General features: G+C 44.4%; 1 protein-coding gene across 2 annotated transcripts in view; it reads left to right on the forward strand.

Annotated features, from left to right (window-relative positions):
• The first annotated feature begins 3845 nt into the window (after positions 1-3845).
• REV1 (REV1, DNA directed polymerase) overlaps positions 3846-12503 on the forward strand; it is an 89987-nt gene continuing 81329 nt past the window's right edge. The window contains exon 1 of one of the 2 annotated variants that reach the window (XM_025355078.1): positions 3846-4042. The gene's annotated coding sequence lies outside the window, so the exon portion shown is untranslated. The remainder of the gene's footprint in view (positions 4043-12503) is intronic. The other variant, XM_025355079.1, reaches the window with a different exon arrangement.

Genomic DNA, 12503 nt, shown 5'->3' on the forward strand with positions numbered 1-12503 from the left:
TTTTTATTTTTGACACAGAGTCTCCCTCCTTCATCCAGGCTGGAGTGCCATGGTGCCATCTCGGCTCACTGCAACTTCCGCCTTCAGGGTTCAAGCAATTCTGATACCTCAGCCTCCCAAGTAGCTTGGATTACAGGCATGCGCCCCTATGCCTCACTTTTGTATTTTTAGAAGTGACGCAGTTTCACCATATTGGCCAGACTGGTCTTGAACTCCTGGCCTCAAGTGATGTGCCTGCCTCGGCCTCCCAAAGTGCTAGGATTACAGACGTGAGCCACCACACCTGGCCTGGTCCTACCTATTTAAAAAGCAAAACTGTTGGGTATAACTTTTGGCAAAAAGGGATGTTGAGAAAAAAATTACTGAGGCACTAATGATGCCATGAACAGAGAATGTTTGGGAACCTCTGCCCTAGGACCACTACTATATTAGAATGGAGTATACTGAATGATGTTCATCCTTCTGACCTGGAGCCATCAAGATAGTATTCGGGCTCACTGTCCCTTGCTCCAACACGACTCCAGTCTTTATTCTTGATGATTTCAATGTACACAGAGATGATCCTTCTCTCACTGTGGCCTCTTATATCCTTGAACTTCTCTCTTCCATGACTTTGTTCTCCCTCGTATCTCAGCCACTAACTCCCTTTGCAAGCTTGTCATTGCCACATGTAATGTAATGTTAATGCCTGACTCCAAAGAGCCTTTCAAACAACTTCCATACCTGCCCTTCACCCCCATCCATTGATACCATCTTTCAGCAACCTCCACCTACCCTTGGCATGTGCTCTTCCCCCTTCAGCTTAAGTGCCACAATCAATCATTATGATTCCCCCCTTGCCTACACCCTCAACTTTCTTGACCTCTTCTTGTTTCATTATATTGCTTTACAGACGCCCTACCCTGGTGAAATCTAGCCCCCTGCCTTCCCTGGGCTGCACCTGTACTCCTGGACTATTGCAAGACCCCGTGACCGCCTCTCAAACCCATTCTCCATGCATCAGTCGAGAGACTTTCAAAACTCACTTTATTGCTTAAAACCTTTCAAGGGTTTTAAGCATAATGCACAGAATCCTTATAACAATCAGCACACTCTTTACTATGGAGTAAATCACATGTTATTGTGTCGACATCAGCCAAGGGTCTTGAGTACAAACCTCTGTTTTTAATAGTTTCATGCTGTTTTTTTTTTTTTTTTTTCCGGTATTTGAGAGACTAGATGGACAGTAGAAGTCATGTCCTTACCCATGGCTGTCCCTCCAAAGGTCACTGGTCGGCACTTTCATAGGCCCCTTGAGATAGCAGTAATGATAGAATTTTCAAAAATGAATTTTAATGAGGTTCAGAAAACAGAAATAAGGTACAGTGCCTCAAAGCACTCCCCCAAGTGTGGGGGTCCAGAGTGGCCATCTTTAAACCCCCAGAGTGGCCCAAAGGTCAGCCTGACTCCCCTTACATGAGAAAGATAATCCTATGAGAATAAATATAAATAGGTAAGTGGGTGAATAAATGTAGGTGCATGAAATTGAAACAAGAGGACTTCAATCATTATGTGATGGCATAAAACAGAATATTCTGGAACGGACAAAAATAAAACTTTGGACTGGGTGAGGTGGTTCATGCCTGTAATCTTAGTGCTTTGGAACACCTAGGCGGGAGGTTCGCTTGGGACCAGGAGTTTGAGGTTACACTGAGCGATGATCTTGCCACTGCACTCCAGCCTGGACAATAGAGCAAGACCCTGTCACAAGGATGCTTGAATTTGTCGATAAATACACTTTTATTTATGTATTCCCCATCTATCTTTTTATCCTATTTTATGTAGACAGCAACGTGATTTTTTTCCCTCCTTTACGGAGGCTGCCTACCAGTTTACAGTTAATACCATTTTACTGTATTCTATAAAGGTATTGCCAAGGTCAGTTGGCTGAAGGTTTGTGTTCCTTCCTTGAGAAAAACACAGAAAGAAGAAAAAAAAGATCTTCGGTTTGAGTAGGAAAGTGGAAAAGAAAATTGAAATACAATCGTACATTTCCGGCAGAGTTCACCAATTATTTTTCATTTTCAAATCGAGTTTTGCCATTTCTCATTAATGGAAATGCTGCAAGACATTTAAAAACAGCAGAACAGCAACCACCACCACCACCAAAACAAACAAAACCACCCATAACAAGGGGTTGCCACTGTTTTTCTGTAGCATCTCAGCAGATGACCTCCTGGTGTTGCAGTCGGCAACTGGTTGTGAGTCTATTGAAATTATGGGCAGGTGCGGTGGCTCACGCCGGTAATCCTAGCACTTTAGGAGGCCAAGGCGGGTGGATTACTGAAGTCAGGAGTTTGAGACCAGCTTGACCAACATGGTGAAACCCCCTCTCTACTAAAAATACATAACCCCGTCCCTACTAAAAATACAAAAAACCAGCCAGGCATGGTGGCGCATGCCTGTAATCCCAGCTACCCGGGAGGCTGAGGTGGGAGAATCACTTGAACCCGGGAGGCACAGGTTGCAGTAAGCCGAGATGGCGCCATTGCACTCCAGCCTGGGCAAAAGAGCAAAATTCCGTCTCAAAAAAAAGGAAAGAAAAAAAAATTACGCCATTTGTTTTAAATTATGACGTCTTTGAAAAGCATGCAATCTGAATTCGTTGGGTTAGTGAGAATACTGAAGTTGAAGAGCATTTAGAGAAGTCTATAAAATGGCAAAAACCGAAAGGGAGAGAAATGAGCTATGAGTATTCTGTCTTGCTAGTAAACAAGTTCCAACTCTGCAAATAAGTTTTCAAAAGAAACTGTTTCCTAAGTACCTGTAAACTCTGAAGCATTTTAGGCAAGAGAATGAGGGGTAAAAAGTATCTTCATGTTGTGCATTACAACAATAAAGACGATTATGTAACAACGTGGCGTCTTCAAAGCAACCCTGCCAAGAGGGAGAAAGTGGTCCTTATGGACGGATACTTCCCTGCTGGAAGGCCCTCAATTAGAATTGTACATATGCATACATAATACAGGATATTATTTCTATATTCGTAGAAAATTGCTTTCTCACGTAACTCCAGTGCTGTAGGTGGGCTGGGATACCGGCCCTCTGTTTACAAATACCCAGGTGCAAGGCTGCGCGGGCCCTCAAAGAACAGAAGTGTCTGTGCCCTGCGGGAGCTGGCCACGAATCCCGAAAACGCCGTGGCGCAGTGCTCCTTCCCGCGAACCTGCGTGGGCTGTGGTTCTCTGTTGCTCCCGACATAGGAATGTCAGTTCATATGTGTCCCCTTCTCCACTAGATGTCACTGTAAATCAATTGCTTAAGGAGAGAACCCGGGTGTTTGGCGCATCTCCACACAGTGCCGGGGTTTGAAGCCCGGTCAGTGCCTGCACTTGTGTCCTTCCCGACTGGGGAGCCCCCAGGCGGGGCGGGCGCGGGGACTCGCTGTGCACGGAGCGGCGCGCTGTCCCAATGGCAACCTAGGCGCCGCGACCCGGGCACGAAGCGAGGAGGTGGCCGGGGCAGTACGGGCGGGCGGTGCAGTGCGGGGGCGGGCCCGTGCCACGCTCCCCTCCGCCCTGCTAGCGAGACGGTCACGTGCCGCCCAGGCGCTGCCCCCTGCGGGCGGCTGCAGAACAAGAGGGCGGGGCCGGGGAGGGGAGGAACACGGCGGCCCACGCCTGGCTCCGTGGTGCCACGCCCGAGGCTGGGGTCGCCCGGGGCCGGGGGCAGCAGGGCGCGTGCGCCGCGCTGCTGTGAGCGGGAGCGGGGCCTGGGAGGGGGCGTGGGCGGGGCCAGGGAGCGCGCGCGGGACGCTATAGGGGGCGTGGCTGCGGCGCGCGCGCCAGCCGGAGGGGGAGGGGCGGAGAGCCACCGCGGAGCGCGCGCGGGGTTGGTTGCCGTGAGCGTGGCGGAGCGTGGACCGCGGCGCCGCGGTGGGTCTGCCTTTCCCCGGCCCTCTTCCCTGGTTCCTGGCGGGGGCACTGGCGGCGGCGGGGCCGGGGTCCGCAAGGCCGGAGGAGGCGGCCGGGCCCGGGCATGGTGGTCTGGGGCAACGCGGAAGGTGAGCGACCCCCGGGCCGGCGGCGGGTGGGGGAGGGGCGGGACCGGACACGCGTCGCCCGGAGGCGCCGCAGACCCGCGCGGCAGCGGCCAGAGCGCGGCCGGCCTGAGGTGGGGCGGGGGAGGGGCGCTTGGCCCCGGCCCCGGCCCGCGGCCGTCCTCTCGCGGCCTGGGTTGCCCGCGGCGCGCTCCTCTCGTGCCCGCAGCCGCCGGGTTATGTAACGTGTGACCTCCCCTTCCCTTTCGTCATGGCGCGGCCAGCCCCGCGCCGCCGCCGGCTCCATGGCCGCCCCGCGTAGACCCCTGGCGCTGCGGCCCTTCCCCCCGCGCTCCCCGCGTCCCGCTGGCCCGGCCAGACCGCGCAGCAAACTCCTTCCTCCTGCGCCGGCGCCTCGGCCGGCCATTCAGTTCCGCGCCATTCATTCGCGCGCGCGTTCGGGCGTTCGTTCCACAAGCGTTTGTAGAATGTGGACCCGGCCGAGCCGCCGCTCCCAGCCGCGCTGCAGCCGCAGCGTTTCCCCGCACCCCGGCTCCGACGCCCCCGGGGCGTCCCGGAACCGGTCGGAGCGTCCGAAGGCGGTTGCTGCTCGCTTGTTTTTCCTTGCCGCTTGTCTGTTCCCTTAAAACGCAGGGCGCCGTTCCCCAACTGTCCTTCCGAGCGCCCCTTGCCCACCTGCGTACTGTTACAGTGATGCCACTCTGTGTTTCGCTGCTTTTCCTGCCTCTTCCCAGTTTGTAAAGAAATAATCTCACATAACACTCCTTAATGTATTGCCCCGTAAAATAAATTGCAGGTGTATACGTCTGCTAATTCTCTTTATCTCCACGTCTTCTCACGCCATGTAGTAAGTAGAAATGGTTTCATTTAGGTGAAAATAATGCAGACTAGCACATAGCACAACAAGGTCTTGTAACTATTAAGGACTTTATGTAACAGTCCGTAATTCTGTGTATCTGTCTGGTCTTTTCTCTTGACTTTACACTTGAGTCTCCGAGAAGAAGCCATTTCCTGTTTAGGTAGGGTAGGACCAACCATAACCTTGGTTCTCTCTGTGGAGTGCTGTATATAGCCAATAAGCCTCTGGGAACCATCTATCTGTCCGCCAGCCTTTCACACATATCCTTGCGTTTGCCCGTGCAAGCACAAGTGCTGCGTGTTGTTCCCTGCCTTCCTGTTCTGGACCCTTAAGAGCTCACCTAAAGTTCCTCTTCTTGCAGGAATCATTCTCCGGTATACAAGGCTCTCTTACATTCAATTCTGAGGCTGTTTGCCCCCTTCACTGTGTTATGATTATCTTTTTGGCCCTGTCTTCTCTTATTTTGTAGGACCTTTGAGGGTAGAGTCTGTACCAAATTCCTGTCTTTTGTTGTAGAACCTTAACCGCTATTTTGTGGTAAACAGTACATATTTAATATTTTTTTTCTAAAGATGGGAATTGCTCTTTTAGGATTAATTTCTAGGAAGTTTCAAGTAGAACATAATTTTTGAAAAATAATGTGCTTGAATGTATAAGATCCCTACATTTCCCCCACTCCCAGCTTCAAAACTCTGATTCTACATAAGAGAATTAAAGAAACCTTGTCCTCACCAGCAACAAACTGGTCATTATTCGTAAGAAGTTGCAGTGACTGCATATAATATATGTTTGAAAGCACTTTCTTTGATAGCAGCTGTAGTGGAAAGACAGGAACTTCACAGTTAGATGGAGGTTAGATTTCTGGCCCTGCAAATTGTTAGCTGGTGACTGTGGACAAGTTACTAGTATCTCTGGTTTTTTCTCGTTTGTGGAATGAAGATACCATTTCCCACCTTGGGTAGCTGAGAATTAAATGAGTTCTTAAATGTGAGACATCTAGTGACACCATGGTACTCAGGAGGTGCTCAGTAAATACATACTCCCTTTGGTATACCAGTTTATTGCAGTTCGCAATCTAGAATGAGCCAGGATGTGCTAGAGACAACGCGTGAGAGGAAAGGTAATCAGAAGAGGTGACAGGTACCTCTTCTCTCCAAATATATGAACAAGTCCTACACTAAAGAGCATTGTGGCTCTTTCTGCTTTTCAAGAATGTATGGACGTGTATATGTGGCATATTACTAATCATAGGGTATGTTAAACAACATTTAAAAATGAAAAGTTTTTTTCTGTTGCTGTAATAGCACCAACTGAAGCGTTAACATGGACATTAAAAAAGAATCTTTCTTGTTTTCAAAAGCAAGTGAGGAGAGGAGACGGGAAAATGGATATTAAAAAGGCTCTTTAGAGGCAATTAGGTTGCAGGCTCTTCTGTTAGCATCTACTTATAAACAGTACATGAATCCTAGTCTAAGTTCCATTATCTCTTGGTTGGACTGTTGCCATAGTGCCTTTACTGGTTTCTTTATTTGTCTTGCTCCCTGACTGTTCCCTAGGGATTCCCCTTGACAACCAGAGGGATCTTTTTAAAAATGGAAATCAGATTGTCACTTTCTTGCTTAATATCCTCCAAAAGCTTCCTGTTAACACTTACATTTGAATCTTAGCCCTTAGCACATCCCATCAGGGTATAGCATGATTTGGCAACTTCCAGCTTACCTCTTATTAGGTGACAGACTTTCAGCAACCTACCCCAGTCCCATAGTCATTTTGTCGGTTCTTGAACAAAGTGTTTCTACCTTGGGATGTTATACTTACTATTCTCTTAGCATGACCCCTTCCTCTAAGTGGTCATGGCTCTTTACATCTTGTGTTTCTGCTCAAATGTCATCGCCTCAGAGAGGCCTTTTCTAATTCTAAAATAGGAATCAGCCCCTTCTTTTATAATCTTTTATTCTTTATTCTCTTTTTCTCTATAGCATTTATCACTAGGTGAAGATACACTGTTTTTTTCACTTACTTAGTTATTTCCCCGCTTGGACTTGTTTGCTGCCAGCCCTCTTCTCAATAAGAGAGCAGAGGCCTTGTCTGACTTGTGCACAGCTTTATCCCTAGTGCTTAGAACTGCACCTGGTACATAGTAGGCTGTCAATAAAACTTGTTGAGTAAATGAATAGTATAGTTGATTTGAATATTGGTTCTGGAATCAGACAGCTTGGGTCACAATTCTCTGGCTCCTGCCATTTACTGATTGTGAGACCGTGGGCAAATTAATAACTTGGTGGTGCCTCAGTTCTGCTTATCTGTAAGATGACTATGATAATACCTACCTCACAGGATTATGGTGAGTAATAATTGAGTTAATATATGTAAAGTGCTTAGAACAGGGTAATTTTAGACCTTCTAAGAACTATTTGAAATTAGCTTGTTCACTTAGGATTTTGTATTTTGGCATGAGATAAAGTTGGATTAACTGAATTTTTTTCTTTTTTTAAATTTTTTGAGACAGGGTCTTACTCTGTTGCCCAAGCTGGAATACAGTGGTGTGATCACGGCTCACTGCAACCTCAACCTCATGGGCTCAAGCCAGCCTCTTGCCTCAGACGCTCGAGTAGCTGTCACTACAGGCGTGTGCCACCATGCCTGACTAGTTTTTTAATGTTTTGTAAAGATGGGGTCCTACTATGTTGCCCAGGCTGGTCTCAAACTCTTGGGCTACAGTGATCCTCCTGCCTCATCCTCCTAAAGTGGTGGGATTACAAGTGTGAGCCACTGTGTCTGATTAAATTTTATATGTATTACTTTGGTGCTGAATTTTTGTTAGCTACCAAAATTATATTTATGGAACTCCTTTAAAAAATACATTTTGTGGATGTCTAGAACAAATTAAAAAATAAATTGCTGAGAATGGTGACTGGTGTTTGGTCTTAATGTGTAAGTCAGGTTTTTTTAGTCTTCAATCTGTGGAAGATGCTAAGAGTGATTATCTCAACAACTGTCCACCAAAGTGGCTTTTATATAGTTCCCTTTGAAGTTCAGCTGAGATCCGATTGTGGTGATGAAAGGACTTGCTAGAGGCTTCCTGTCTTCAGACAGGGAAAGTCCTTGAAGATCCAGTTGAAATATGAGTCTTGTAGTATTTAGGAAGGAAATTTTTTATCATCTTCAGTTGTGTTCAGTTTCTCCCTCCTTTCAGTGGGTTTTTCCCCTCAAATTGTATTTGGTTATTAATTGGAACTTAACCCAGCTGTGCTTTGTATCTTTCTGTTCTTTTCATAATATGATTTATTTTTCTTTAGCAGTTATAGAAATAGGAGAAAGAATTGATGGAGACAGTGACTTTGTAATAATAGATACTTTGAGCTAATACAACTTGAATTATTCTCATAAACTAAAATTCTGCCTGTGGTAATTGAATTTGCATAATACCGGTTATTTTAAATTCACTTGTCCTTAGTGAAATGCCTCTTTGTAGGCTTGTTGTTTTATTTCTCAGTCTGAACTTTAACAAGCAATAGGATCCTAAACTCTAGGCCTAAATTTTTTTAAAAAAAAGTCAAAGGACTGCTGCTTTGGGTAACATTTCTTCCAAAATTTATTAATTGTAAGTTATTAAATATTTACTGTGTGCTAGGCTCTTTGCTAGGTGCAGTGTCTTATTTAATATCTACAGCTGCCATATACGGTTGGCACCTTATAAAGAAACAGATTTAAAGAGATGTTGTTACTTGGCTGGTTGCACAAGAAGGGAGCCAAGATTTCAGGCTAGTTGCTGAGGTCATACCCAGTCTGCTGTGAGGCATGTTAAAAATGACAAGGTTTTTGTTTGGAAGCTTGCCGTTAAAATTTATCACATTATTTGTGAGTGTGTGTAACTACTGGCAGCTTAATCATTATGGCTAATATTTTGATTTTTTTTTTTTTAGGTTTAACTACTAAAATGCCTGTGTTATAAGTGTGAAATGTTTTAATAGGATGATGACTTGCATCATAATTAATGTTTTTCTCACATTTAAAAGTCATTAAAAATAAGTCAAAGAATTGTGTCTTGGTGCTTCAGCTTTGTAAATAGTTTGAAAAGGTTTTGCATCTAATATGTTAGACTGAAGAAAACATAAACGTCTAAGTTTGCTTAAGGCTAAATTGGAGGTAGCAAGTAAATATTTAATGAAAGTTCCTAGTGATGTGTTCCTGCTGATTATGGGGCAATTTTTTTTTAAGCTTCTATCTTCGGTTCTGGGGTACATATGAATGTTTGTTATATAGATAAACTCATGTCATGGGGGTTTGTTATACAGATTGTTTCATCACTCAGGTATGAAGCCTGATACACAATAGTTACTTTTCCTGCTCCTTTCCATCCTCCCACCCTCCATGCTCAAGTAGACTCCAGTGTCTGTTGCTCCCTTCTTTGCGTTCATGAGTTCTCATCATTCTGCTGCCACTTACAAGTGAGAACGTGTGGTGTTTGGCGTTCTGTTCCTGTGTTAGTTTGCTAAGGATAATAGTCTACATATCTGATCTTCACCTGGATCTCCTTTAATAAGGAGGAACACATAGGTGGGATGTTTTTACATAAATTTTAATGGTTTCTGACATTTCCTTGCAAGGCTTTTTTAATTTGTAAGAATATCTAAATTACGAGTTATTGGCTTCTCAACACCTCAGAATGTCAGGGGTAGAAAGAATCTTACAGATTCCATAGGCCATGCTGTTATATCTTACTGGAGGAAAGTGAGACCCCAAGGGTCATTTGCCTGCTAAAGAGGAGAAATAACACTGGAGCCTAGGTTTTTCCCCCCAAGGCCTTTTTCCCCCTGCTACACTAAACTGTTCCCTGCATTACTGAGGGAAAGACCAGCAACACTTAGTATCTCATATTCAAGAGGACAGAAAATAAAATGATACGTTCTTGTACAATTATGATTTAAAGTCTTGATTTTATCATTGGAACATAGCAGAAAAAAATGTTGTCCTCTATTATAATGCAGTTGAAAGTGATGCTTTCTCATGTAGGCAGGTAACTGCCTTGTTTACGTAGGATACTTTGAGAAACCTTTTAAAGACCAGTTGGGTCCCATGACTTTGTGCTTGAATTAAAATATTAGGTAGTGATGGGCAAGAAAAGTTGGTTATGATGTGAGTAGTTCGTATTCAAACTCATATCTGATTAAGCAAAGTGTTGCTTACTGACCTCAGTCATTCCTGATCATACCCAAGGCTAAAATGAACTTTTTGGAGGTTTAGTCACGAAACAGTGGCTGCATCTTACACTCTCTTAAGCTCCATCATTTCTATATTTGCAATTTCTAGGAATGGACTTAATGCATTTTTATCTTTTAGGCACTGGTCTGAATTATGTAGTTGAAACTCTTATTTAGATATTTTGTTCTTGTAATTGGTTTTCATTAAGTTCTGTATTTTAGTCTTAAAAATTCAGTTTCTTGACTCCTTAGCTGTTTATTTTAAGCCTTTTTTTTAAAAAAACCATTTAACCTGGACAGTCCTGAACTTTAAAAAATATTTTAACAATTTCTTCTTCAATATTTTAAGGAGCCTAACAATTTTTTTTTTTAAGATGGAGTTTTGCTTTTGTCACCCAGGCTGGAGTGCAATGGCGTGATCTTGGTTCAGTGCAACCTCCTCCTCCCGGGTTCAAGCCATTCTCCTGCCTTAGCCTCCGGAGTGGTTGAGATTACAGGTGCCTGCCACCACGCTCAACTGAGTTTAGTATTTTTAGTAGAGAAGGGATCTCACCATGTTGGCCAGGCTGGTCTCGAACTCCTGACCTCAGGCGATCCCACCCGTCTCGGCCTCCCAAAGTGTAAATTTTTTAATACAGAATTTTTTCCCATGATAATCTTCTCTGTGTCATTCCAGTTTTAGTACATGTGCGGCCGAAGCAAACACAACGCTTTGTATCTTAAAAGAGTGCTTCATCTAACTTTTTTCTCATTTAATTGTCTTAAGAGTACCGGGAAGAGAGGTAAGGCAGCGTATCCTGTTTTATAGCTGTAGTGTCATTTGGGCATCCGTTACCCAGAGTGAGGTAAGGCATTGTAAGTTAAGGGTACAGTCTACAAGACTCTTCTCACTTCGTGTATTAGCTACAAACTCTACAAACTTGCAGGTTGTCCACACTCTGACCAACTGGCTATGACTTTATCAGTTCCCACTACACCTCACGTTTGATAATTTGTTAGAATGACTCACAGACCTCAGGAAAGTGCTGTTCTTGGAATTATAGTTATTTTTTAAAAGATACAAATCAGGACCAGACAATTGAAGAGACACATAGAACAAGATCTGGGAGGGTCCCAAATATGAAGCTTCCACGTCCTCAGGACGTGTCATCCTTCCAGTACATCAGTGAGTGATTGCCAACCGGGAATTCTCTCTTACTCTGCAAGCATCTAGAGTTTTTGTGGGAATTTTATTACATAGGTATGATGGAACTCAGTCGCCAGCCCGCTTCTCCCTGGAGGTCAAGTTGTTAGGCTGGTGTCAGCTTGCTCAAAGCCCCAACCCACTGTTCACATGGTTGGCATTTCTAGCATGGCCAACCCCCATCCTGAGACTAGGGGCTTACTGGGCGTCACCCTGTTAATAGAAACTCAGTTGTGGGCCAAGAGGGACCCATTATGGATTCATGGATAGCAAAGACACTCCTATCAGTTGGGAGACTCCAGGAGTAGAGTTTTCCAGGAATCAGACAGTGGCCAATTTTTTTTGTTTTTGTTTGTTTAGGGACAGGGTCTTACTGTGTCACAGTGGTGCTATCATAGCTCACTGTACCCTCCAGCTGTCAAGCCACAGTGATCCTCCTGCCTCAGCCTCCCAGTAGCTAGGACTACAGGCATGCATCATCGCATCTGGCTAATTTAAATAGTGTGTGTGTGAGAGAGAGAGAGTGAGTGTGAGTGTGTGTGTGTGTGTGTGTCTCCCCCTATGTTGCCCAGGCTGGCTTTAGACTCCTGGCCTCAAGTGATCCTCCTGCCTTGGCCTCCCAGAGTACTGCTATTACAGGCATGAGCCACTGTGCCTGGGCCCCAAATTCTTTATTACACAATGCTGGCTAAATAAGTGAGAACAGATACTTGCTCAATTTGTGACAGCTAAAACTAGTGGTAGTGATAGTAACCCGGTTACCTCTGTTGTATTAAAAATTGGAACAGGTTGCATTTAAATGTATATAGAAGCATTGCCTTCTGTTGAGAATTGCTACATAACATTTTCTTTTATCGATACAATAGAATTTAAAACTTGGGTTATTCACTTGAGTTAAATGTTTTAATTACATAAATTTTGTTGTAGCTTGGGTTATAAACTACATATTTGATACTTTAAAGCTTAATAATTGGTTGTAAAAAGTTTGAATTTTGGTATTGCTCTTGAATTTGTACTTTTAGATGTACGTAATTATTCATTAGTTATTTGGAAGAAGAAAATATGAAGTGAGATTTTTATGGGTGGGGTGGAGGCATTGATAATCTGTTTGTGTTAGGGTTGTAAAATGTTTCAGTAACTTAATTGCTGTTTTGAATTTTAGCACTTGAGTCAAAGTTACTAACGCTTCAGGTTTACTGTGTTGGAGGTTAATATTCT

Source organism: Theropithecus gelada, chromosome 13, assembly GCF_003255815.1.
Source record: "Theropithecus gelada isolate Dixy chromosome 13, Tgel_1.0, whole genome shotgun sequence".
NCBI classification, from domain to species: Eukaryota; Metazoa; Chordata; class Mammalia; order Primates; family Cercopithecidae; genus Theropithecus; species Theropithecus gelada.